At 43.5% G+C, this 27,306-nt stretch overlaps 1 pseudogene; it reads right to left on the bottom strand.

Moving 5' to 3' along the window:
- Positions 1-493: 493 nt before the first annotated feature.
- Positions 494-27,306, bottom strand: part of LOC132509152 (mitochondrial import inner membrane translocase subunit Tim29-like) — a 95,387-nt pseudogene continuing 68,574 nt past the window's right edge.

Raw genomic sequence — 27,306 nt, 5'->3', positions numbered from 1 at the left:
TCCGCAGCATGTGGGATCCTCCTGGACTGGGGCACGAACCCGCGTCCCCTGCTTCGGCAGGCGGACTCTCAACCACTGCGCCACCAGGAAAGCCCTCAGTTCAAAATCTAAAATGAAAAGTTGAAGTTTCTTAGGAGAGTCTGGGAGTCACCTAACAACTGTGATACCTCAGTCAGGGGAACCGTGAAGCCCAGTGAAAAAGGCTTATTTCTGTCGGAGGCTCCTTACCAACTCTGGCAGTGATAAACATGACATGGCATGTCGCTCTGCTCTCCCCAACCCCCAGACCAAGAAGGCTCTATGAATTAGCTTCAGCTCACAAGGAACAGGTCAGACAGAGGCCCCCAATTTTGTGAAATCCCAGGGAGAGAACACTACACGTAATTTATTTCTATCACTCTGCACCTGAGGCTTGCACACACCAACTGCACAGTCCCAGGCCAGCCGTCTGCCGGGGTTCAGAGCCCGGTCCGGACCCAGGCCGGACTGGGTTTCATCTCGCGACCTCCGATGGCACCAGCGGGTCGGCCTGGCTCAGGGCGACCTGGTCCTTCTTCTCCTGCTTTAAGACCTGCTCCTCCCACAGTGCCTGGACCACGTGATAGGCGGTGAGCACCACGGGCTTGGGCTTCTCCTCATCGAAGAGCCGCTCGTTGGCCTCCGGGTACAGCTGGTGGGGCCCGACTGCGTGCACATGTGCCGGCAGGTGCAGGAACTCGTGGGCCTTGAGGTCGCAGTCGCGCATCTGGTACCCCGGCAGCCACCAGCGGCCCACGAAGCCCACATCTGCGATCCGGTCCAGGAAGTCGGCCCAGCAGGGCTGCAGGTAGCGGCAGCGGGCCTGGTGGGGGCTGACCTGGGCATCGAAGGGCGTCTCATACACCAGTGAGCAGAGGCCCGGGCTCACGGGGCACCGGTGGCCGCGACCCGGAAGTCAGAGCGGCTGCTGCAAGGACGCTTCCGAGTCGCGTTGCGTGAGGCGGCCGCCAGCGGAAGGAGGGTCCCCGACGCTTCGAGAGATCGCTCCAGGCCAGGGCGCAGCAGGCCGCCGTGTCCCTGCAGGCCTCGGAGGAGTCCCAGAGCGGAGCGAGGGCACCGGAGCCCAACCGCGCCCACTTGCTGGGCTTCGCAGACGCAGCGTCGCCCTCCCTTCCGCGGCTTCGGGACCAGAATCCCTCCGGAGCGGCCACCGCCCTTCTCTTCAGCTTGGCCAGGTATGCGAAGCGGAAGGCCGGGGGAGTCTCTTCTGCTCTAGCGCCAACATTGCGGTTCGTGGCCCCTTTTTAATTAAAAAAAAGAAAAGAAAATGAGATTTTACGACTGCTTGCGTAGAAGAGAAATATTTGTCTTTATGCCAACATAGTGAAAGTATGCATCTTGCTTCTTGCAAGAAGCGGACGTTCTTGTGCTATGGGCCCCAGGGGCGCGGTGCCCGCAGCATCTCCTGGCAAAGTCGGCCCCGAGGGGGGGCAGCCGGAGAGGCAAAAGGTCACGCGGGGAAAGAGGTGAGCTTCGCTTTAAAGGAACCTGGAGGGCTTCCCTGGTGGCGCAGTGGTTGAGAGTCCGCCTGCCGATGCAGGGGACACGGGTTCGTTCCCCGGTCCGGGAAGATCCCACATGCCGCGGAGCAGCTGGGCCTGTGAGCCATGGCCGCTGAGCCTGCGCGTCCGGAGCCTGTGCTCCACAACGGGAGAGGCCACAATAGTGAGAGGCCCGCGTATCGCAAAAAAAAGGAACCTGGAATCAAACTTGCACTCAGCCACTTATTCGTGTTTGGCTTCAGGCAAGTTATTTGCTCTGACCCTCAAGTTTCTCCGACGTCAAATGAGGATAATAAATCAGAGCAGCTCCCTAGGATTGCGGTGAGGGTTGAATGAGACAGTCCTGCAGACTCAGGACTTTACGATTGCTCAGTGTCTGACATTTAGTAAGCGCTCCATAAATGGCGGCTGTTACTCTTCTTCTTATTTTATTATCATCGTCTTCCCTAAGGGTTTGACCCATTTGGCCAGTATGGTTGCTCAGCTCAGAGCAGGGCCGACACCTGTCTGCCCACCCACTTTCTCCCTGGCAAGGTGAGCAGGGGTCTTTCCTCCTGCAGGCATTAGGCCTAATTCATGGTAGCCTCCCTTTGGGTTCCTCTTGCAAAGAGAGTGTGGGCCCATGGGGCTGCCAAGCCAGCTGGTTGGTAACGCCCACCCCTAGGCACAAGCTGGTGAACCTCACCTGTGTTCATAGTTTGGGAGGGCAGTGATGGTCGCAGCCATCGCCCTGCTCTGTGACTGCTGAGATTATCACATTCCAGCCTGCTAAAAACCCGCAATCATTATTTAACGCATTTGGTTGAGTTTCAAGCCTTTTTTTTTTGCTATGTACACAGATTATTATAAATTTTTTAAAAGTATACTATTTAAGGACTTGAATCTATTCTTACACATTATTACTGGAGAGTAAAAAAGTTCCATGAAATTTGAGTGTGTGTGTTTGGGTCTTTTGCTAGCCTAAAGTTTCCATAACTACATCTGTTTAAGATTCTGTGGGTATGGAAATCTCATATTGTTGATCTAGAAGGGCTATTTTTGCTTTACCAAAGGCCAATCACACAGGTCAGTGGCAACCCCTCCCCCCGCCTTGCTCAACTGCTGTTCTTTGGGCATTAATTTTAATGTTTAAATAGTAATTGCGTTTTCCAGACTGCATAAAGCACTAGATAAGCAGAAGGCCACTGGCTTGGGAAGAGGAGAATGCTCAGCGAAGCCTTTCGCATAGAGAGAATGCTGAATATCTCCACCATTATTTAGCATCAGAATCAGTTATGGTTGTCTGACTGATGGACAATTTTTTCCCTACCTGCTCTCTTTGCAAGTGACCTATACTGTCTAGACAGTTGCATATTATTTATACATTCATTTCAGATTTTATGATTTTTGTTTGTTTCAGTAAAGTTGTGCAGGTTTCATGCAGCCAACTATTGGAAATGTACTTCATGAAAAGCCATATAATTGCACCAGGTGAATGCTTGCTTTCTTAGAGTTGTGTCACCATTAAAATTTTTAAAACGTGTTTTCTTTTTTTAAGAAAAGACCATTATATGAGCTCTGAAAAAAAATGAGACCAAACTTTCCAACACACACTCCCCTCCTATCTTCAGAGTACCAGCAGCAGGCCATGGAGAGAATTAAAGACAGCTAATTTCAAAGGTTCTTAATCAATTCAAGTTGATCCCATTTGTTGATTAGGGAGTCAAAACGCATTATTTGCATTCTGTTTCAAATTCAGAATTTTCTTCAGGAGATTTGAGGCTGGAGAAATCTCTTTCAGAGCGATCCCTTGGGCAATAAGGGAGTTAATTTGAAAACTCTGGTGAGTCTGATGGGTTTTGAAAGTTTCACATGAAACATTTATAATGGCTCCTTTCAGGGTGGTGGATTTTGGTTGAGTGTGTGTGTGTGTGTGTACTTGTGTGCGTGAGGGTTCTTAGGAGTCATGAACCAGTGGCTGAAGCTTTGTGTAATTATCTGGGTAGTGAACAAAATGCCCCATTTCCATCCAGATACATGGTGTTCTGTAGACATTACAGTTGGAGAAGGGCGAATAGCACAAAGTTTAGGATTAAATGGAGGGACATTCCGTTCCCGAGGTGCATCTGAAGCTTGGGGCTAATTCTGTGCAGGTCTCAGGCCCCACGTCTGACCAGCCCCACTACCTTGGATGCGCAGTTTGGAACTGTGTCTTTTCCTGGCTTCATTGTGGGAAGACTTTCTACATGAGACTGAAATTTGGTATGGATTCCTTCAAGCCCATGACCTGGTGAGCTCTGGGAGACATGCCCTGACCAGCGTCAGAGGAAGTGAACCCGAGGGCCAGTTCTCCTGGGAGGACGTGCTCAGTGTAACCAGAAGTGAGGGCATGCATCTGGAAGTCCCTCCCCTCGGATTTCACCTCCCGCCCTCCCAACCCCAGTGAATTTTGCTAAAAAAATCCCAGCCCTGCTTAGAAAAGAAGCATGTTGATGTGTGTGCCCTACATATTGGAAGAAACTATTTCTTTGGGGCAAGATTATACATTAACCTACTTGCATCTCATTTATGTCAACTGGAGATGGTGAGGGTGAACATTTCATAGGAATTAGATGAAGAAAAAAATGTAGCTCCAGCTGGATACACTTTGTTCTGTATCTTTGGAGTCTCACCCCTAGCCCCTCAATACGTACCCGCTTACACTGCTTCCATGTTCCATGGGGAGTCACAGTGGACACCTTAAAATTGACCCTGGTCACCAAATTGTCAACCGTGTTCTGTTTATCAGCCAACACCAACATTAAATCGTAAAACTTGCTTACCAGGTGGCTAAAGTTATTTGGGATGTAAAAATATCACAATGAAGAAAGCAAACAGTCTTCACCACTCTTACAGAAAGGGAGAAAGTTTCACCTGTCTAAATACCAATTCTAAAACACACCATTTCCTTCGATAACGGCAAAGTGGTCCTTTTCAAAGGCTGTTTCTTTCTCAGCTTTGATTTCATTTTCTATTCCGTTCCTACAGTATAAGATTAATTCCCACATTCTGCATATTGCCTGGAGTTCAGCACACATGTTCACCGAGGTGTACAGCCCTCAAATAACTTTGGTGCCTCTTTCACCCACTGTTAGGAAGTATATTTAAAAGAAATTGCCTTTTATAGATTTAAATTACAAAAGTACTGATATCATGCAAAAGGCAGTTTAACTCATGCAGGCATACAAATAGGTAAATCTTAGGGAAAAAGATACCAAGGCTAATATGAATGTAAATAGGATTAGCTGCCTGCATTAGCAGCGGCTGTGAAATTTAAAGTACTTTCTGTTAGGTTATTCTTTAAAATACACCTATATTTCATGTGTGCATTTGTAGATATTTGGGAATATATATTTTACTTTGTCTTGAATTTTGTAACAAGTATAGACAACGGTCCTGAGCTCCACTTATTGACAGCCAAAGTAGAAGGGGAATTTAACTTTCTTGACGGTTAAATATTTATTGATGTAGAATTTTAAATCTCTAGGAAAATAGGACACATTTTGACCAAGAAAACAGAGATTCATATTGCAAAGAAATTAGAAAACCGAGTGTCTAGTGGTTTTATTTTTCTTTTAAGAAAAGCCTTGTTTGTTCCCAAAGGTTGAATCAGATGTCAGTGAGCAGTTCAGAGCAGGGATTGGCAAACAGTAGCCAATGGGCTGGATCCAGCTCCCTGCCTGTTTTTGTTCATCCTCCAAGGTAGGAATGGTTTTCATGTTTTTCAATGGTTGTAAAAAAATCAGAAAAAGAGTACTTCATGACACATAAAAATTACGTTAAATTCAAAACTTAGTATCCATAAATAAAGTTTTATTGGAATATGGCCATGATCACGTGTTTAAATATTGGCCGCTTTCTCACTCTAATAGCAGATTTGAGGAGCTATGGCCTCTAGGGCCTAAAAGATTTACCATTTGCCTTTCACAGAAAAAGTTTGCCAGCTCCAGGTTTAGAGTAATAGTATCTTTATACACTTTATTGTTGAGAATCAAAATCACGTTATTGGAGTTGGAAATCCGTTCTGAAAAGAATCTCTCATATTTGTTTACATTGAGATTATTTTCTTAGCTAGAAGCATCAGAAACAGATTATAGGTAATAAGGCATTTTTAAAAAGTAAGCCACAAGCTAACAGAGCACCTAAGGGCTACAGGTATGAGTCTTTGGATGGAAAGATGTGTGGTCAAGTGAGAGGGAAGAGCCTGGATCTGGAGTCCAACTCCCTGGGCTCACATCTCCGGTCTGCGACATAAGTTATCATGCTTAACCTTCTTTTTTTTTTTTTTTTTTGTGGTACGCGGGTCTCTCACTGTTGTGGCCTCTCCCGTTGCGGAGCACAGGCTCCAGACGCGCAGGCTCAGCGGCCATGGCTCACGGGCCCAGCCGCTCCGCGGCATGTGGGATCTTCCCGGACCAGGGCACGAACCCGTGTCCCCTGCATCGGCAGGCGGACTCTCAACCACTGCACCCCCAGGGAAGCCCAATGCTTAACCTTCTTGCTCCATAGTTTCCTTATCAGTAAAATGGGGGCAATAATGAAAACTTGTCTCATAGGGCTTTGCCAGAACTAAATGAGATGATGCATTATCACGTTTAGATGAGTGCCGGTCGGCAAAGCTCAATTAGCGCTGGTTATTTTTTTTTTTTTAATATAGGATGTTGGCATTTAAATCCTTGTGTATTCTGAGAGTTCACTTCCATGATAGAAGCACCTATTATTTAGGTCACAATATTTTGAAAGGGTTCATTAGGTAACATCACTTTGGGGTTTTGGAACACTTCCATGTGATGTGCATGCCAGCTGAGGATAAAATGCTAAAAATACAGCTTCCGGGAATCACTGATCAGGAGTCAGTTTTCTCAAGCTATGCTGAGGAATGGGATGGGACCAAAAGAATTGCTGAATTGATTTGCTTCAATCCAGCCTGTCCTATATTAGTTAATTTTAGATCTAGTTAAGAATATTCGCTTAGTCCATCATTTTCACATGAAGACATCAAGGTCCAGAGACTGGGATAGACTCAGCCAAGTCACACAATAAAGCAACCCCAGAGCCATGAGAGAACTCAGGACTTATAACTCTCAGACCTGGAGCCTAACAGTAAAAACACATGCACTCAGCACCCTTTTTCTTAGACCGTGATACTTAGCACGGTGCCCAGCACTTAGTAAGTGCTTAGTAAACAAAAGAACAACAAAAAAGTATGAATGAATGAGCTACCTGAAATCTTCAAAGCCCTTTAAAACACACACGAGCATTAGAAAGATTTATTCCAATGGTTAAATGAAGAAAACGCTCCACAAAGAATTTTTTATGGTAGATCTGCCCCAGTCTTACACCTGAGCACCTGCTGTGATCCGTAGAGTCCAGTCCATCACTTTTTTTGCCAGTAAGAGTTTGAATGATTAGTGATTCAGTCCATACATAATGAGTTTATGCTTTTTCCTTTTCCTTTTCACCTACTCATAATTTATATTATAGTGGTATATTATATGGATCTCTATAAACCACCTCCAATACATATTGGAATAAGGTAAAGTGTGCATAAATAAATGAATTGATATATAGTTGGATAAAGTACATAAAAGTGAGAAGGAGAATAAATGGATAAGTAGGTAAAAAGAGACGGTCAGCCAACAGCCATAAATTGCTTAGATGGGTATACAGTAGGTGCTTAATGAATATCGGTTGACAGGATAGCTAGATTAATATATTTTAGAAAGCTTTTCAACATGCAAAATTGCAACAGAATGTAACCTGACCATTAACTTGACCAAACTGGGCACATTGTTCCAGAGCCCTGGAGTTAGATGAGCTTTCTTCTGTCTGGCCTCACAAGGAGCACGGGAATACAAGGGCACCTCCTTCCCAGACCAAGTTTGATGCACGAAAATCTAGATTCCCAAAACAGGTCAAAGAGCCATGCATCTCACTATTCATTCATTCGTCGAGTCCCTGCATTTCTGCCAGACCAGTACTGAATGTTGCACATCCAAAGCATTGTGCTTACCCTCGTGGAGCTTATAGTCTAGAAGAGCAACTAACATTAAACAGATATTCACGGGATATTACAACGTAGTTACACTTCACTAGAGAGGGTGCCCCAGGATATGGCATGTGAAGATTGGTTTGGCTAAATGGTACCTTTATTTAGCAAACCTTTAATGGAGAAGACCTGATGGAGGAGGACAGATTTAATAATATATGTTCTCCTGGTGTTTAATGGTGTGTGAAGTCCTTCCCACAGGTGGGCTGCATGATCACAATCCAACCATCAGCACTTTGGGGCATTTCTGTTCTCAGTGGAAAGCTTGTAAAACCAAGAGTCAGAGAAACCCATTGATCTAGAACTACCTTGGTCTACATAGGCCTCTTTTCTAAGGCTGTATGCACAAAGCCAAGGTCATTTGGAGGAAGCAGGAAAGAACTAAACTTTTGAAGATGCAGCAAAGGGTTAGACAGCCCTGTTAGTTGACTGCATAACTGGTTCATCAGTTGGCTACTGTCTCAGTGTGATTATGAATATTCCTCTTGCACAAATAATAAATAATTGATATTTTAAATAAGCATCATTAGTAAGTTATGCACTTGATAATTTGGTGGAAGCATTTGATGAGTGCCTAGATTGTACAAAACATTGATCTACATGCAGTGGAGATGGGGGCCTCGAAGGTGTGCCACTCACATCTCCCTTCCAGAAAGAACTTGCCATTCAGCTACAAAGAAGGCAGTTACCTCAAGCCTCTATTTGTTGGCCTTCAGAATCCACCTCAGCTTTCAGCCAAGACCATGCTCTTCCTAGGCAGTCTCTAGGTCTTGGCCATTTTTGCCCCATGCAGAACTCCACCAACGGCAACCGTTGTTCTGGAGCTTCCTGTTGAATTGGTTAAGAGTTTATCGGATGAACATTATGTTCTGAGGCTCTTTCTTCCTAATCCTGCTTCCTCCCCACTTTTCCTTTCACTGGTATCAGCTCTGCATTGTGGTCCAATCTTGCTTCCTCCTTTGTACCAGTCTCCCTTCTAAGATGGTTCCCGATGATTCCCAATCTCCCAGCATTCACGCCCTTGTGTAATCTCCTCTCCTTGGCTATTGGCTGGACCTAATGACTCACTTTTAATAAATGGAAATCAGCCAAAAAACAATGGGAAGTCATTTCTGTGACTTCCGTCTCCCTAGGACTCTCTTGCTCTCTCCCCCAGTTGCTCACTCTGATGAAGCAGGCTGCCATATTGTGAGCTGCCCTATGGAAAGGCAAGAAATTTAGGGTAGACTCCAGCCAATAGTCACCTGAGGGCCTCAGATCAATAGCCTTCAAGGAACTGAATTCTGTCAATAACCATATAAGTGATCTTGGATCCTTCTCCATTTGAGCCTTTAGATAAGAGCAGAGTTTCAGCTGACACTGATTACAGCCTCGTGAGAGACCTTGAGTCAGAAGTACCTAGTTAACTTGCGCCATATTCTTGACCCACAGTAACTATGGGGTAATTTATTACACAGCAATGACTAAATAACGCATCCACTTTTATCTTTCATAGGCATTACTCCTTTCTGGAGAACCCAGCTCATCACATCTGAGCCTTGGGAGAAAAGTCAAGGTAGGAAATGCAGACCTGATGGTCAGCAGCATAGACGTGGAACAAGAGATGATATCATTTCGGAGCATGAGGTTGAGAAGAGAAGGGATCGGGTTGGGATCTGTGCATAGCTTCAGGCATTGGAATAAGAGCCAGCCAAGGAGACAGAGGAGGGATCAGAGAGCTTCCTCCTCTGGGACATCTTTCCTCACTCTTCCGTGACTCCTCCCCACTGCTCCCCTGCAGGGGTTGGTGAGATGCTCCCCCACACCCACCACGCCGTTTCCTCCCAATGCAAGTCATCCTGCTGTATCATAATTGTTGATTTCAGTGTCAACCTCCCTAAGAACCCACAAGAGAACCTTGAGGGCAGGGCTAGTGTCTTCTTCACCTTGACTTCCCAGTGTTTCACAAGGCTGGTGCTCAGTAGGAACCCATGTAATGTGTGAACAAATGTATGATCAGAATGTATGAAACCAGCAAAATGGGATGTAAGTTTGACTGTTAAAACATAACTCAGTGAACAATTCTGTATTAAAACCTTAAGAAGGGGGCTTCCCTGGTGGCGCAGTGGTTAAGAATCCGCCTGCCAATGCAGGGGACACGGGTTCGAGCCCTAGTCCGGGAAGATCCCACATGCCGCGGAGCAACGAAGCCCGTGGGCCACAACTACTGAAGTCCATGTGTCACAGCTACTGAAGCCTGTGCGCCTAGAGCCCATGCTCCTCAACAAGAGAAGCCACCGCAATGAGAAGCCCACGCACCGCAACAAAGAGTAGCCCCCCCTCACTGCAACTAGAGGAAACCCGTGCGCAACAACGAAGACCCAACGCAGCCAAAAGTAAATAAATAAATAAAATAAATCTAAAAAAATTTTTAAGAAGGTAGATCTCAAGTTTCTTACTGTAATTAAAGAAATAAAAACCTAAACCAAAAAACTATAGCTCAGCTTTGTCAACATCTGCCCTGTAATACATGCAAAGTAATATATGCAGTTTTCTCAGTTAACCTTCCTAACTCTGTGAGACAGTGACTGCTATTTCCCACTTCACAGGGAGGAGACCAAAAATGATGCATTAGCTAGTGGGCAGCAAAGATAGAGCTTGAATGTGGGGACTTTGAGGTCCCGCTCTGCATGGGAACTAAAAGTTAGGTGAAGGCTCCCCAGCCTTCAGTCTGGACTTAGAATCTGCTTCTTGTGTCCAGGGGCTGAGTCTCCAGGCAGTAGAATCTGCCTTCCCTTCTCCCTTCAGTCATCTGGATCCTGGGAAGTTCAGTCCCTTCTGGCTGAGATCTCTGGGGTGACTGGCCAGGTTGGGTGAAATGTCTGAGATCAGCTTTTTGTGGGGAGAGGCTGGCCTGTAAACAGGAATAGTATTCTAACCGCTTACCACCCAGCATGCTCTGTTTACCTGTGGTTGGCTTCAGTGTCATGAAGATACAGACATCATCTGTCCTTTGAACTATGTCACAACTATTTGTTGCAAAGTAAAAATTTCGTCAATAAGCAAGTCATTTTTCTTCCTTTTGGATCATTCCTCCTTACCCATCCCTCCCCTGCCCTAAATTGACAAGGCATATGGCTGTTATATAGATACCATCTCAATAAGCTGACTTTTCCTGGCAACATCAACAATATGATGCGATAATGTGAGGATTGTACACATGCAGGTACAAAAGCTTTTGAAGTATCGGGGTGGGTACGTTTTCCTTGTAGCATAAAATCTGCATGCTGAGTGAGCATCTGCTAGTCACTGTCTATTCATATTATGGCAATAGCCAGTTAGTTGCACAATTACTGGGCACATTTTCATTAGATGCATACCATGTTTTTCCAAGAACAATTAAAAAATACCTGGAAATGGTCATGGAAAGTGTCCTTTGTTGATTTGACTCAGTTAAACAATGATTTCAAATAACTTTTGATCTAAATTTCTGTATAGAGCCTCCAAATTCTTAGTGACAAGCTTTATCTGTTTCTAATTTATAATAGAGCAAAAAGAAAATTTATTTTAGGGTCCAGGAAATACTTCCTTAATCTCGATGTGTCCTATCACTACAGGGAGTAGCTTTGAAGAAGTGGAGATATCAACTCAGCAAATGAAACCAGAATAAGGCAAGGGTGCTGCTTTGATAGGAGAATTAGTTAGTTCCACTCACAAAGGGGCTACAAGGCAGTGGGACAAGCATAAACTTAGGAGACTTGCTTCTCTATTGAAAGTGTGGTCCATGGACCAGCAGCGTGAACATCACCTGAGAGCTTGTGAAAGATGCAGAATCTCAGACCCCACCTTAGACCTGTGGAATCAGAACGTGCAGGTTAACAAGAGGCCCAGGTGATTCTTGTGCACATTAAACTCTGAAAAACTGCTGTAGCACCAGCCTTGCCTGTAACTAGACAAACCGGAGTATTATTCTCCATCTTTAAAATGAGGACTTTGGCCTAGAGTGGTGCTTCCTAAAGTAGGATCTTCCAAATACTGCTATCCTAAGATGCTTCTTGGGAAAGAGGATTCTGTGGTCAAACATGTTAATGAACAATGAATGTTAGCTTATTCAAGGCTCTGATAAGTCCTGCAATAAAGGAACCTTTTTAAGTAGCATTATTTGATCTCTAAACCATTTTTCACTAAAATTCCATCCCATGGAATTAGTGTTCTACTGAGCATGCTCTGAGGGAAATTGTTTTGGTTTTTTTTTTTTTGCAGTACGTGGGCCTCTCACTGTTGTGGCCTCTCCCGCTGCGGAGCACAGGCTCCGGACGCGCAGGCTCAGCGGCCATGGCTCACGGGCCCAGCTGCTCCGCGGCATGTGGGATCTTCCCAGACCGGGGCACGAACCCGTGTCCCTGCATCGGCAGGCAGACTCTCAACCACTGCACCACCAGGGAAGCCCAGGGAAATTGTTTTTAAAAGTCCTCTTTACCTCCCCGATTCTATAAAATACATGTCCTCTACGAATTTTAGTCAGCATTTGTGTTGTGACAGGTGGTCCTCTCAGTAATCTTCAACCAAATCTAAATATCTCCTCTTTCCCAGCTTGTTTGAACATTTAGAATGCTTGACCTGGAAGCTTAAGCCAAAAGATAAGTAGTGTAGGGGGACCAACCGCTTTCCCTAGACTGTCCTGGTTTTAGCACTCAAAGTTCTTCATCCCAGGAAACCCCTCAGACCAGGGCAGTTGGTAACCCAAAGTAGATCCGTCTTAACAAGATTGACAACTGGCTCGTTTTCCATTCCCCTTCTCTCTCCTCCCCTCCCTATCTAATCCCCGTCTCTACCTGGCTCCCCTCAAATGATCAGCACGGGAGGAGTTGCCTGGTGGTTTGGTCAGATTGAAAGACACATGAGAAAAAGGGTAGTAGGTGTTGAGTTTGCAGACACAAACCATGTGGGTCGCAGTTCCAATGAATGGAGTTGTCCCATTCAGCCAACCTGATACAAGAAGAAATCCCAAGCTTAAGGTAGAGTGTGAGTGTTTGCTTCCCAAACAGATGCATCATAATGTTGAAAAATAAAGACCTACTTTGGAGGAAACATGAATGCTAAACATGTCAGGTGTATTTTTGTATCTTTTAATCAGTTCTTGAAGAAACGCAGTATCCCCTATGGTGATGAAATCTAGATCGCTCAAGTTTCTGGGTATGGAAATTTGGGGCAGGAAACACCTAGACAGCCCCTGCCCTTGAATCTTTTTTTCCTGAGGCTTTCAAATATATTACATTTGATTGACAAGATCCGCACATGTGTACAAATTTCCTAGTTCAGGGATTGTTTTTTTTCCTTGCTACCGTCCAACCTCTATGAAGTATTCTTTGTTAAAGAATACTTTGTGGAGTCCTCCTTCTAATCCCTATAATTCTAAATTCCAGCCTTACCTCACTGTGCATTGCATTTTCCTAGTTTCAGTTCGATGGAACGTTTTAAAAGACACCATTGCAACCAGAACTGGATGCCTCAGTTTTTGCAAAAGCAAAACCAAGTACTAGCATCCTTTAAATAACAATATTTTCTGATGTTAATGTTGAATTAATCCAAGAAATGAATATGTATTGATGGTATTCTTTTGGGTTTTGAAAATCCTTACAACCACATAATTAAATGAGTGCCTTTAGAAATACTGATAAAAGCCCATTGCCATTCAAATATCTATACAAGACAATGGCCGTAAGCTGTGGGCTTGGGAGATTAGTTTGGCCACGAGCCAGTGTTTATCACAATATTTCCATCTCAGTTGATAAAATTTAATCATTCTTATTTAAATAGAAATCAGAATTAATGCAGGTTTTAAAGAGAAGGAATAATAAACGAATCACACTATCTTTATTTCAGAGCTCCTGGCATATATTGTCTATTCAGAATGGAAATGCTAGCAGTTGTTGTGTTGTTTTTCTACCTTGGACTTTCATTCCAGAGTCCTCCAAAATAAGGAGCTATTGCTTCTCGAATATTTATGTCTTCAGCTCTGCTTTAAATAAAGTGGTTCCCACCCTCCTCTCCAGTGGGATAAGCAGGGCTTTGCGTGTGCCGGGGATTGTGACTTGAGTTGGAAGCAGCAGGTCACGTACTTGAGTGATTTCTCCCAGAGGGGCCATGGGTTTGGACTGTCCATTCACATCCTCTTGCCTGGGTCCCTCAAGACCAACAGCGGGAATTGAGGAGGCATCCAGTGTAGATGGAGTGTGTGGCTGGCTTTGGACCAGAACCGTAGTGCTGCCAGAGGTCAAGTCCAGAGCCAAGTCTCTCCCTGGAACAGAGACCACAGCTTCATGTAAGCAGTTACAGCCTAAAGAAACCTTATTGGTCATATAGTTCAACCCACTCATTTTGTGGACTAGGAAGTTGAAATCCAGAGAGCAGAATTGACTTGATTCTTCAGGGTCACCCTTCAAGATAGCAGTCTTGTTAGTATCACACTAACCTGGCAAGTCAGTTCTCCAGACCCCAGCCTGGTGTTCTTTAGACTTTGTACGGTCCTCTTAACCCTGGGCTAGACCTGGAGTGGACGCAACTCAGTACTATTTTGTGTGACTCTGCGTATACATTTTTGGTGCATGTCTCAAAGGGTGTGTACCAAACCAAACCCGTTCAAATTTAAGTAACTCCTCATCCACAAAATAAACAAACCAACTAAAGGAACCACATTTTACCTCAGGATTTTTATTTCTTGGGTGGAGAGGTGTAGACAACCTTATTTCTCTTCCTCCTCCTTGAAATAATATTTTTTAATATTTAAATGTCTTACATTTAAATATTAAAAAACCCAGTATCCCTGTCATTTCATTGTCTACATAATATTGCTAATATTAAAAAAATAAAATAATTCCAATAGGTAAAATTTACTGATCATTTACTATGCTCTGGGCACGTTACTATCTCATCTAATCCATACAACATCCCAGTGAAGTGGGTACCATTTTTATTCCCATTTTACAGTTGAGAAAACTGAGGCTCAGAGGGGTCAAGTAACTTTCTCAAAGTCACCCAGCTAGCAGGTGACAGAGCTAGGAGTCTAGTGGTAGAGCTAGTCATAGTCCTAACAGCTTATCAAAATGCAGTCTGGCTATAGGCTCTGGCTCTTAACCATGATTCCATACAGCCTCAGAAATGTGGATTCTTAATTTAGCCAGCACTAAGGACTTACCCGAATTTTTAATTTCATTTCCTCTTCAAACTTTATGATGAATCCCATCCCATTGTATACTCTCTCCCAGTTGGAATGAGGCCCTAGTAAAGTCATTTGATGTAAACAGTTAAATTTGTTAGAAAAGGCATTTTAGAATCAATTTGACTCTATTGCTTTTGACTTTTTTATGAATTTCAGTTTGGGTTAAGGGTGTATCAGACTTCAAAACATCTGGTTAGGTCATTTAAGAACCTTCCTGAAATTTCACAACCCCTTAAGATTTCCTTTCAAATGCAGACATTTCCTCTGTCACCACACTCTTACAAATGCTTTGAGAAACAATGAAACAGTGCTTTATTCATCTGCAATAATGTAAAGAAGACCTCCTTAATCTGGCATCAGTGGGAGTAAGATGTTTCACATGAGTGAAATTTCCAGATACCTCAACCTTAGACGAGATGACCTTAGCTCTTAGATTTAAGAGCTGGGAATTTTTTTCTCAATAGGTTTTGATAGTCACACATTCCTTTCTTTTCTTTTTGTTTTCTTTCTGTTTGTTTTTCTTGGGTTTTAACCTTTCTTGATAACCCAGAGCTATGGTCGTAATCATGAATAATATACTATGTACCCTAGTTGGAGGCTCTGGGAAAAATGATCTTTTGGGATTTGAGACTTGCAAACAAATGCCACTTTGTAATCAAGCATCCCTTAAATTATTTGACGCCTTTAGAACTTAAACTATAAGCAGGATGATATAATTTGAGAATCATGCAGTAGTTTGAATACAAATACCACGCTTGCATTTTGATAGGCTGTTAGGATTATGAAGACAAGTTGAGAGGGTTAGTTAACTGTTATGGGTGGTCTGGGCTCACTTAGCATAGTGTCCTTCAGGTTCATCCACATTGCTGTAAATGGCAAGATTTCCGTCCTTTTTAAGACTGAATAATATTCCATTGCATGTATACACCACATTTTCTTTGTCCGTTCATCCTTCCATGGACATTTAGGTTGCTTCCATGTCTCCTATTGTGAATAATGCTGCAGTACACATTTGGGTGCATATACCTCTTATAGGTCCTTTTGTTTGTTGCCCTTAGCTTGTGTGTTTTAGTCTCTGTCAAACTGAAATTTCAAACATAATAACTCAATTGAGAAACTCATGAGTGACAGATGGTCCTCTGTCTCCATTATTTATGATCATGTCTCGACTTAAAAATTAACCAGGTAGTGAAGAAAGTCACGTTTTGCATGACATTGGAGGCTGTTCCAACCAGTTAGCTGCTTTAAAAGGAATATTGGTCTTTAGATGTCTTAAGTGTCCCTTTAGGAGTCTGCCTGACCAAGAACAAGAGAGAACAAACTTAACTGAGGTCCCAGCAGTTCTGTCCGTTCCAACCCGAGTCCCAGGGTGAACAGACAGTGCTGACCCCCAAAGAGGCAAAAGGCAGAGTCTGGACTTCCCAGGCCATGCCCGTTAGACTTGAGCTAGATCAAGTTTCCTCATCATCCCCATCCACTTACGGGGGTCTGTGCTGGTAAATACCATTTTGGGCAGGTTCTCCTTGTTTTTTTACCATGGTTACTGCAGGGGCACCCTTGCTGGACTTACTGTATGTCCTGCTGCTGCCAAAGTAACACTGGTCATTCTCCATCACCTTTGTCTTAATTCCCCAGAGAGAACCTTGGATTCAGGACTTTTGAGAACCCTCCTCTCTCCCATCCCTCTTTTCCAGCTTTTCCTGCCCCTCCACTCACTAACTCAGGCACTTAACCCCCCTCTGCCCAGGTAGTCCTTCAGTTATTCCCACCTGTCAGTCACTTTCCCTTTCCTTCCCCCCCCCTCCCATCTGCTGATTTGTACCCTCCACCTACTGGTTCTAGTCCCAACCTGCTCTCTAATGCTGTGTGATCCTTGGCAGGTTGCTGCACCTCTCTGGACTCCATGTGTGCATCTATACAATAAGAGAGTTGGATTGGATCAGCAGTTCCAAACCCAAGTGCAGGCAGGTTCCAAAACGAGAAAATAAGACTGATATACTTTCTTTGCATATGAAATGATACTTTAAAAAGTCTTCCCTTTCCCATCAAAACCTACTTGCTTTGATTTTTTTTGCTGAAACACATTACCGTCTCTGTCTAGCTTTCATCTTTCAACCAAGGATAGAGACAAGGGGCTGAGAAGTAGGTCACAGTTCTGTTTGCTCTAAGAACAAAACAGCACAGATGTGATGACATATAGCAAATGACACCAGCCTCTGTGTTGTGAGGCAGTAGGGAGCAGTGGAGATTGTGGCAACTGGAAAGCAGGACACACGCCCAGGCTGAGGGAAGATCCTGTTGTGCAGCTCCAGATGGATATAGCTTGGCTCTCGCTACCCCCAGTAGGATTTGGAAATTCAGGTTTTTAATATAAAAATCTCTCAATGTTTTATTTTCTTCTTAAACACTGGCATCTAATTTCAACTCTAAAATTAAAAAAAAAATCATTATATTAGTGAGCACCGTGCAGGCCTAACAAAAGAGGCCTCTGGGCCATATTTGGCTTAGGGGAGACCAGTTTGCTTCCTGGGGATTATAGGGCCTCTTATATAAGAGTCCCTATGTGTTTCCAGTTAATAATTCAGCACCTCTGAATCACATCTTTACTCTGTGCATTTTCAGCCCTTGCACATTCGATTTATACTAACCCAGCAATCATTTCATTCATTGCTTTGCAGTTTCTCGAACAGTTTCATTTCTGTGTTTTATCTCATTATCCGGATCGCTTGTTCCTCAGGGCTGAGCCAAGTGCTGGACTAGACTCCAGGGAGAATTGCTAGGGTGAAAGGCGCCGGTCTCTGCCTTGAAAGGGAGAAGATGGGACGGAGCATAGCTGATCTGGGCAGAGGGTACCGGGGGAGGTGCAGCCCAGGATGGGCCTGAGGGCAAGGGCAGCCCTTCCTCAGGTCTTTTCTTGATTCCAGGCAGTCATCTCTAGCCCCAGCTCCATAGTTCTTTGCCCAGACCACTGCAGGAGCCCCCAGTGACCCCCTAGAGCTAGTCTGGTCCCCTCCAGGCCTTTGAAATCACAACAGCCAGAGTGACTTATTGTGTTTGTCTGGCCTATTCTAAACCTTCTAAGGGCTTCTCATTGCTCTTTGGATGAAACCCCTAGGCGTTAATGGGGCCTAAGAAGATCTGCCTGGTTTGACCCTCTCCAGTCGCATCTCCAGTCCCATCTTCACATCCCTGCTGTCTTCTCCATTCTTGCCTTTCAGTTTCTCAAACACATTCCCTTTCCTCCCACACTGGGCCTTTGCACATCCTCTGCCCTCTGTGCAGATGCTGCCCTTTGCCTGGTTAAACCCTTCTCAGCATTCAGGTCTCAGTACAAGGGTTGCTTTCATGAGGAAAGCTTTCCTGAGCCCCCAGGCTAGGTCAGGCTTCCCCGTGGTCTGTGGGAACAGAGGTTTGAATTGCCTTCTTCACCATTAAATTCCTAGATTGTACAATGCCTGGCGCAGGGTCGGGAGAAAATAAATATTCACTGAGAGGTGGAATAAAGAGCTGCTGGAAGGGTGTGATTTTAGGAGTACTTGCTACCTCCCTCTGTCCTAAAAGTATGCCCTCATCTGGGTCCTCTATCACAAATTAGTTTTACAGTAAGAAATATGGGTCAAGAAAAAGCATCCTTCTATAGTCTCTCCCTGGGAGGAGAGTTTAAGAATAGGCAGGGTGAACTCGGGCGACCGGGAATGTTCCCCGTGCCTGATAATTTTCGATCCGATTACTGCACCGATCACCACCTGAGAGATGCATGCGTCTGAGAAAAGCCATTTTCATTTTGAGGGTGCGGCATTCAGCACCCTGCTATCTGGTGCCTTGTTACCCAAAGCGTAGTCTGTGGTCCAGCCACATGGGCATCATCTGGGAGCTTGTTACAATGTGTACTTGACATGGACAGGCACTTTTTCTAGTTCACTCTTGTATTCCCATGGCCTGGAGTGGTGCCAGGTACACAGAAGGTATCCAGTGAACGTGTGAATGAATGAGCGATGGGAGGACCAAAAGCTGGAGTGAAGAGCTGTTTGAATGCAGGCATGTTGCGGATGAAGGGGGAATGAATGAATGCTGGATGAATGGACACACGAGCGTGACATCATAGGCGTGTCAATGATGGGTTCCTTCCCTATGGGCACAGGGCCCTGGAGGAGGGGCTAAAGATACCCCTAAGGCTTCCTCAGGGGAGAGGGTGGGCCATCAACCACAGGCCCAAGAGGTGGAGCTTTGGCTTTGATTGAAGAAAGGGCCCCAGGAGAGTGGCTGGACTTCTTCAGGAACATGGGGCAAGCCCATGTTTGGGCATTAAAGTAAAACAAACAGCTAAACTGTTTGGTCTGTGAAACAGTGATCCTATTATTCCCAACCTCGACAAAGCTTGCTTAACTTGAACTTCAACTGTTGTCATTATTCATCAAGACAGCGCAACCCTAATCCCTTGGTTTTAGCTAAGCCCCAGGCTTGCCTGTGCTCCTTGCAATGGATCCCATGAGCAGATCCAAGCCACAGAGAGAAGAAAAAGGAGAGCAGATGACCACCAAGAGGTTGGTGATACATCCATGAAGGCCTGACTGTCCAGGCAAAACTTCAGAGGAGAAGCTACATTTTCTTATTAGTGTCATATTCCCAGGAAAAATAGGTCTGAAATATTAAGTGCTGAGTATGGAACATAGTATATTGTTTGGTAAATTTTCTACATCATGATGAAAGTAATAATAGTTCATACTTATATAGGCATTGCTCCAAGAAACTAACTTATATGAACTCATTTTACCTTTGTAACAATCCAGTGAAGAGCTATTACCACCCTCCCATTTTGCTGATGAGGAACTGAGGCCCTGAGAGATGAAGTAATTTCACCCAAGGTCACACAGCCATTGAGTCAGTAGCAGAGCTGGGATGCAAACCCAGGCAGCCAGGCTCCCCCGAGTGCATGATCTCAAACTATCTACTACTCAGCCTCATCTGAAGTCTGAAGACTATTAAACGAAGGGATGCGTGCATCCCTTCATGCATTTATTTATTCTGCAGATCTGAAAGCATCTGTTATAAACTAGACCCTCTCCATAGGGATCCAAAGGCAAAAATAGCAATTCCTTACCCCTGTACAGTATTTTAGAAAGTATTTCCTTGATGGCCCAATGATCCTCTTCACAGATGTGGACACCTGACGCCTGGAGAAATTGTGTCTTTTTCAAGGTCCCGCGATTAGAAATAGAACGAGCTAGAACCTGAACCTGGATGTTCTGACCCCAGACCCAGTGTTATTTCCACCCTAACACGCTTGTTGAAAATACTGGAGGAGATTGGATACACAGACATGTAATAGGAATAAAACAAGATAGAAATGGTTTGTGCTTTTACAGAACATGTTAAATACAATGGGGAGCTGTAGATTACCATTGTGTAACAGCCTACATGCTACCATCCTAGTGGAAGAACTCACCTCCTTTATCAGCCTTCCTGGAGAGGTGTTGGAGTGTGTTGTTTTAAAAGAATAAATACATGTATAAAACATCTTGTAAAATGCATGATTAAACCAGCCACAATTTCCTTTCCAAAGAAAGTATCGTTCTGAACCTCATACTATTAGCTAAAAAAACCCTATTTGCCAGTTTATGAAAATAATTTGGGGTCCATATTTCTCCGCCTCGTGGACTGACTTGCCCACTTAAAAGGTCGCCCTTTTGAAATGAACTCTCATTAAAATGCTCAGCTAGTGACATCAATAAGTTTATCCCTTGGAGAAAGCAAGCATGCTGGGGCTGTAATGACATGGTCTTTTGGTGATCTGAAGGCATTGATTAACCCTCACCTGCCAGAAATCATTAGCAACCAGACTGCTATTTTCTGATAGTTTTGAAAGGAGGATAAGTTTTAGTAAATAATCATTGGCCACTTTCCCAGGGGGAAAACCAGGCTGGATCAGCGCTGAACCGCCACACTGGTTTATTTTTTAGTGGGTGTATTCAGGGAGGAATGGAAATTGCATTCCAAGCAGCTAATTATAGGATAAGTGTGCCTACTTAACCAGGGAAAGCATGTCAGCTCTGCACAGAGCTATCATATTATATACATTTACTGTTCTCTGGATAATTAACAGGATCAAAATATTACTGTCAGATTCAAGGGGAAAATTAACACATTATCTTAATTGTCTTTTCTACTCAGGTACAAGGCATTACCATTTCAAAAAGGACTTGTTTAATACATTGGAATTTTAAACTGCAGTTCGTGAAGATGCCGTTAATCCCTTTCCAAACTTTGATCTACTGTTGTGATATCTTTGGACCCTGATTTCTCTGTTTCACTTTTGAACTGTTCAAAAAGGTCATAGAGGGTTACCACATTTTACTATTACCTTTGTTATTGAAGTTATCTCTGCCGTATCTCTATGGTAGAGACTATATAATGGTGACCTGGTGGTTCATCCTTTCCCAGCTCTGCATGCAGTGACATTACATTGGTAGCTTGCCACCAGCCATGGTGCAGGTATTTATGCCATGGAAACTGGCAGATACTACAAATCAAGGCTTTGTTAATTGTCTTAGACCAGGGTTGGCAAACTAGAGCTTGTGGGCTGGATGTCTATTTTAGTAAATAAATTTGTTGGAACATAGCCGCGCTCATGTGTTTATATATTACCTATGGCTGCTTTTGTGCTACAGCCACAGAACTGGGTAGTTCCTGCAGAGACTGTATGTTCCGTAGGCCTAAAATATTTATTGTCTGGCTCTTTACAGAAATGTTGCTCTGGTCTGTATTAAGAAAGTGATGGAGAAAATACCGATAATGAAGCGGCAATTTGTACGTGTTATCATGTCTATAGCTGTTACATTTATGACTAGCGTGTATAACTAAAGAAGCCGGGGATCTCGTCTGCAGTCATGGCTATATCTAGGAGTTCAAATGATGCCATTGGGTCTCTCAGCTTTGCTCTCTTCTCTATTAAGTATTTTCAGGCAGGGTTTACCACGATGTGATAAAGTGGCTTCTTGGAGTCTCTGACTAATATCCTAGTTATAGTTAAGTGACCCCAGGTAAGACAGCGTCACTTTCACGGTAGCTGCAGCAGCAAAAGCTCTGCCATGGGTATATGCCCAGGTTATGTGAACCTGCCATGGGTCATATGCCCATGTATGAACCAGTCACAGAGATGAAGCGCCCTGATTGTTTAGGCCTAAGACACGGGCCCATGCCAAGAGCTAGGGTTGGGGTCAACATTAATCCCATCTGTGTGCCCTAATTGAGAGGGGGAGAGTGTGTGTGTTTCTCCAAAAGAAAATCAGGTAATTGATTAGAGAACAAAGATGCTCTAATCCTTGGATGCTGGACAGGCAGAAGCAGCAGACGTCTGCTGTAAATATCATCTAAGCCCTTGCCGCTGAAAGAGTGGTCCCTGGCCAGCATTATCAGGGAGCTTATTAGGAATGCAGAATCACAGATCCCTTCCCAGACTTCTCGAACCAGGATCTGCATTTTGACGTGATCTCCAGGTGATTTGTATGCATATTATGTTATGAGAAGTGCTGCTCTAGGCCAAACTTCTCACTCTGCAGGAAACCAGGGCTCAGAAGTTTCAGTGGCTTTTCCAGTGTCACCCAGATTAAGTGCTGATACTGCTTCAACCAGCTTGCTGTTCTCTCTGGTACCCCAACACACGTGCCAACACATGATTCCCTAAACAAAACTGCGACGGGTGCTCTCCCTGACCTCTTAGTCTGAAGCTGTCTTGAATTCTATACCCTGTCAGGAAAGAGGTTTTGAGATAAGACTCGAAAAAAAAATTCCCAGTGTTTCCAAAAGAGAGCCTGTCTTCAGCTCTCCATCGCCAAGAAACACAAAGTTAAACTCCCAAACAGTTACTTGCGCACACGTTGCTGGTGATCCATTAGTCCCCAGGCACCAGGTGGTCATGTTTTATTTATGTTGGGCTAACGTGGAATGGTGTGTATTTTCATCATCATTACCATTATCATAAAAACAACAACAAGAACAATGGTGATAAGGAGTACATACTTTTTTTTTTTTTTTTTTTTTGCGGTATGCGGGCCTCTCACTGTTGTGGCCTCTCCCGTCGCGGAGCACAGGCTCCGGACGCGCAGGCTCAGCAGCCATGGCGCACGGGCCCAGCCGCTCCGCGGCATGTGGGATCCTCCCGGACCGGGGCACGAACCCGTGTCCCCTGCATCGTCAAGCGGACTCTCAACCACTGCGCCACCAGGGAAGCCCAGGAGTACATACTTTTAAAAGCCAACAGTGCCCTTTAGCATCCTTGGAGCTGGAGTGGAAATGCACAAATGTTAGGTCTCTCCCATATTTCCTTCCATGTTGACATCAGGAATGACACACATGGTTCGCAGATTTTCCACATGTTTTTCTCCCTGGCTGACATCTCCCCACTCAATCAGAGCGAAGTCTGTGATCAGAGAGAGTGTTGATTGACTGCTTAGAGGGCAAGAGCCTTCACGAAAACACAGGCGTGACAGTTTATATAAATATCCTGACACTTTTTCCTTATTCTCCCCCATCCATTAAATTCCCATTTTTATTTCTTTTCTTTGAGCTTAAAATTAATATTTTCTTTGTGGACATGTAATATCCCGGCATGCCTCAGTGTTCACTCAAGCAGCTTGTTAGAATTTCCTATTTAACTGGACCTCTTTCTCCCTTACCCATGTGGAATTCTCCCACCATGGGTTTCCAATTGATCTAACGTCAAAAAATAAGAAAAAAGAGACCATCTCCCCAAATTATAGAGTGTAATACATTGTCTTCTTTAGTAGAATGACCACAAAGATTCATACGTAGATCGATGTTATTTGGGGGTCCAGGACTACAAAGTTCCAATTATTTGGGTAATGTGGGCACACAGACCCTCTCTCATTTGTCCAGATTAGTTGGCTAATTGCAGCTGTTTGGTTCTAACCTGGAGGGATTTTGGCTCCTTCCAAAGTACAGGGAAATAAATGATGTCGTTTCCTTTGGAACAACATTAAAGTTGGAAAGATTTTAATATGTGCAATTTTCCCACTGATAACATTTAACTTTCTGGATGCCCTGGAGTGGAAGGAAGATTGTACACTATTGACAGAGGTGAAATTTTTTCAGTTCGTGGTCTCAGAATCTAACATAATTATGTAGTACATGTTACCCAAAACTCCTTCAGCCACCAGAGGAGACTGGTGAAATACTCTCTTCTAGTCGTCCAGATAATTCCAAATGGCAGCCGGCTGACCCCAAGCTCTGTCAACATCCACCTAAGATCTTAAGGGATTCACAATTCTTCCCAGGTTGGTCCTGAAAATGGAATTGGCTGTGACACTATTTCTGTCCCAGGGCTATACTTTTACCTGGGGATAGAGCCTCTCCATCCTTTGTCTTCATTTGTCCCATGGTGACACTGAGTGTGTGTATCCCACAGGTACTATGGTCCCTGACTTTCAGGGGACTCAATTACCAAAAGGTAGATCCTTCAGTCCTTTCTGAACATGTGTTTCCTAGGCTTACCCACTCCTTCCGAGAGCCCAAAAGGGCTGTCTCTTTTCAGTCCCCTATACCCAGGGGATCACATGACCCAAGGGCAGCCCTTACTAGTGAAATTCTAAACTCCTCCCCAACTCCTACCCCATTCCCAGGTTACTTGATAAATATCTCTTATTTCACCTTTGCTTAGACACTATAGAAACAAGTCAAGTCAAGAACTCTGAATTCAATTCCCAATTCTGACTATCTTGCTGTTTGACCTTGAGAGAGTCCATTCATTTCTCAAGCCCTCAGTTTTCCCCATCTATAGAATGGGAGGCATTAGCTAAGGTCTAAGTTAAATCCAAACCCAAAAGATGAATCCATTTTAAGAGATTATCATACACCAGAGGAGACTTCCCTGGTGGTCCAGTGGTAAAGAATCCGCCTCCCAATGCAAGGGACTCGGTTTCGATCCCTGGTTAGGGAACTAGGTTCCCACATGCCGCAGGGCAGCTAAGCCCACGCACCACAACTACTAAGCTGGAGCGCCTCAACTAGAGAAGAGAAAACCCACACACCACCACAACTAGAGAGAAGCCCGCATGCCGCAATGAAAGATCCTGCATGCCTCAAGGAAGATCCTGTGGGCCGCAACTAAGACCGACACAGCCGAAAAAAATTAAAAATAAATAAATAAAATAAATAGTTTTTTAAAAAAGAGATTATCATATACCAGAATTTAGAATACGGATTTTCCTATCTCTGAAAAGATGCCAGTTATTATGCATCTGTAAGAGTTTGCAAAATTATGACCAGTCTTAAAAAACCAGCAGTATAGTCATTGCCCATAACATAGAAAAAGCTGCTGCGTCTTCCCTCTGCAATGAATGTTTTTGTCTTGGCTCCTGTGAATGTCTAAACACTTCTAAAGAGAAAATTTCGACTCTCTTTTTTCCCCTTTGTGGGCCAATCTTTTGAACTGCAAATAGATGAGCAGAGACTATTTATGCATTCCTCTTCTCCTGTACATGTTTGTTTGACTGGTAAGATGGAAGGTAAGGGACTATTTAAAGATATCTTTGAGAGTAATATAAGTACACAAGGGGGCCAGGAATAATAGGTTAACATCACAGAAAATGTAGGTTGGGTATAAACTTCCCGGCAGTTTGCATGATTCAGTTATGAAGTAGTATCCCATAGGAAGGGCTTTGATCATCTGTAGTGGAGATGTTTGCAATTTCGCTGGATTTTTAAAAAATCTCTCAGAGTCATCTTTGCAAAAACAAAAGGAGAGAATGCCAAATTTGGGCTTCTTCTATGCATTAATTTCTTTCTCTTTCTTTTTCCCTCCACTTGCTAATTTCTTTGAATAATCATTACAGTGAAGCGTCACAAAGGATCTATTTAGGATTTCAGAATAGCAACAGCATATGTGTACTTTGTAGAGGGCTATATGAGCCTAATCCGATACTGTTGGCTCCTATGTGAAGTGAAAATGTTTAACTCATTACTCAGGACTCGTAAGTGGATGTAACTTATCACTACTTGAGCTTTTCTTGAAGACTAGAATACTCCATTTTCTTTCTGCTTCCTTTATTTTTGGTTAACTGCTTTAAAATAAGACAGAGAAAAAAAAAACACCAAAAAATGTATAGTTTAAAAAAAATGTATATTTTAAAGAGTTATTATAAGAGAAACATCCTTGCAGTCGCTACCCAGATCAAGAAATAGGACTTTGCCAGTCACCCTGGAAGACCTCTTATGTGTTCCATTCTAATCACAGCATCTTTCCTCCCCACAACCCTGACTTTTGTGTCACTTCCTTGCATTTCTTTATGGTTTTATTAAGTGGACATCCCTAGGCACTGCAGTCTTGTGCATTTTAAAAGACATTTTATGTTTTTAAAGTTTCTCTCAATCTATAGGTTTTCTGTCCATCCTTTTCTATTCTTTAACTACTTCTGTTGAAAAAACTTGGGACATTTGACTTGAGAGTTTCCCACAGTCTGGATTGTGCTGACTGCAAATTCAGGGTGCCATTTAGCATGCTCCCCTTCTGCTATCTTTCCTGCAAGGGAACCCAGAGGCTGTCTTGGACTCACGTGTGATCTGTTTAGAAAGAATATAGTTGGTGGTGTGTTCTTTCCGTGGAAAGCACATGAGGGTGTGTGTCTATTTCATGATATTAGCAGCCTTAGACATGCAATGCTTGGATCCTTTCATTCATTTGAGTTTATAAAATGATAGTATTTTAACTCTATAATTTTTCCCATTTAATAGCAACATGAATGTAAAGAGATGCTTGCTCTCATCTGTATTTGGCTGCCCAGTGGCACAGTTTATATATGAAAGGTTGGATAAAGGCTTAGTTTTCCCCCTGTATTTATGAGTTTCCAAGATAATGAATTGGCCGCCTACATTCCAAAGGTGACTAACCGGTGTCTTTAAAAATATCATTATGAATTGTCATCAAAAAAGAGGAAACAAATTGAGCATCAGAAAGAAATAAAGGAGGGAAGGAAGGAAGAAAGGAAAGGGAAGTGGAGGGGAAGAGAAGGGAGGGGCAATAAAAGAAAAGGAAAAGAAAAAATGGGAAAGGAAATGAAGGGAAAGGAAAAAGAAATACTTAGGTATAAATCTAACAAAACATATGAAGGATCCATATGTGGGAAACTATAAAATACTAATGAAAAAAAATCAGAGACCATTCAAATAAATGGAGAGAGAGTTCATGTTAGTGGACTTCAGTTTAAAATAATGTATCAATATCAGTTCATTAATTGTAACAAATATACTCATGTAAGATGTTAATAGGGGAAAGTGGGTGTGGGACATATGGAAACTCTCTGGACTATCTCCACAATTTCTCTGTAAACTAAAAACTCTTCTAAAATGTTTATTTGTAAAATGTCATTATGATCTCAAGAATTTAAACATATTTGATGGGATTCAATCAATTGCATTTGTTTGTTTGTTTTTGCAGCTTAAATTGTCCTGTTGTTGGTCTCTTCAAAATTGGCTCTTGAGTC

This window comes from Lagenorhynchus albirostris, chromosome 19 (genome assembly GCF_949774975.1).
Source record: "Lagenorhynchus albirostris chromosome 19, mLagAlb1.1, whole genome shotgun sequence".
NCBI classification, from domain to species: Eukaryota; Metazoa; Chordata; class Mammalia; order Artiodactyla; family Delphinidae; genus Lagenorhynchus; species Lagenorhynchus albirostris.
The sequence above is the reverse complement of the archived record's forward strand: the minus strand, read 5'-3'. Positions and strand labels throughout refer to the sequence as shown.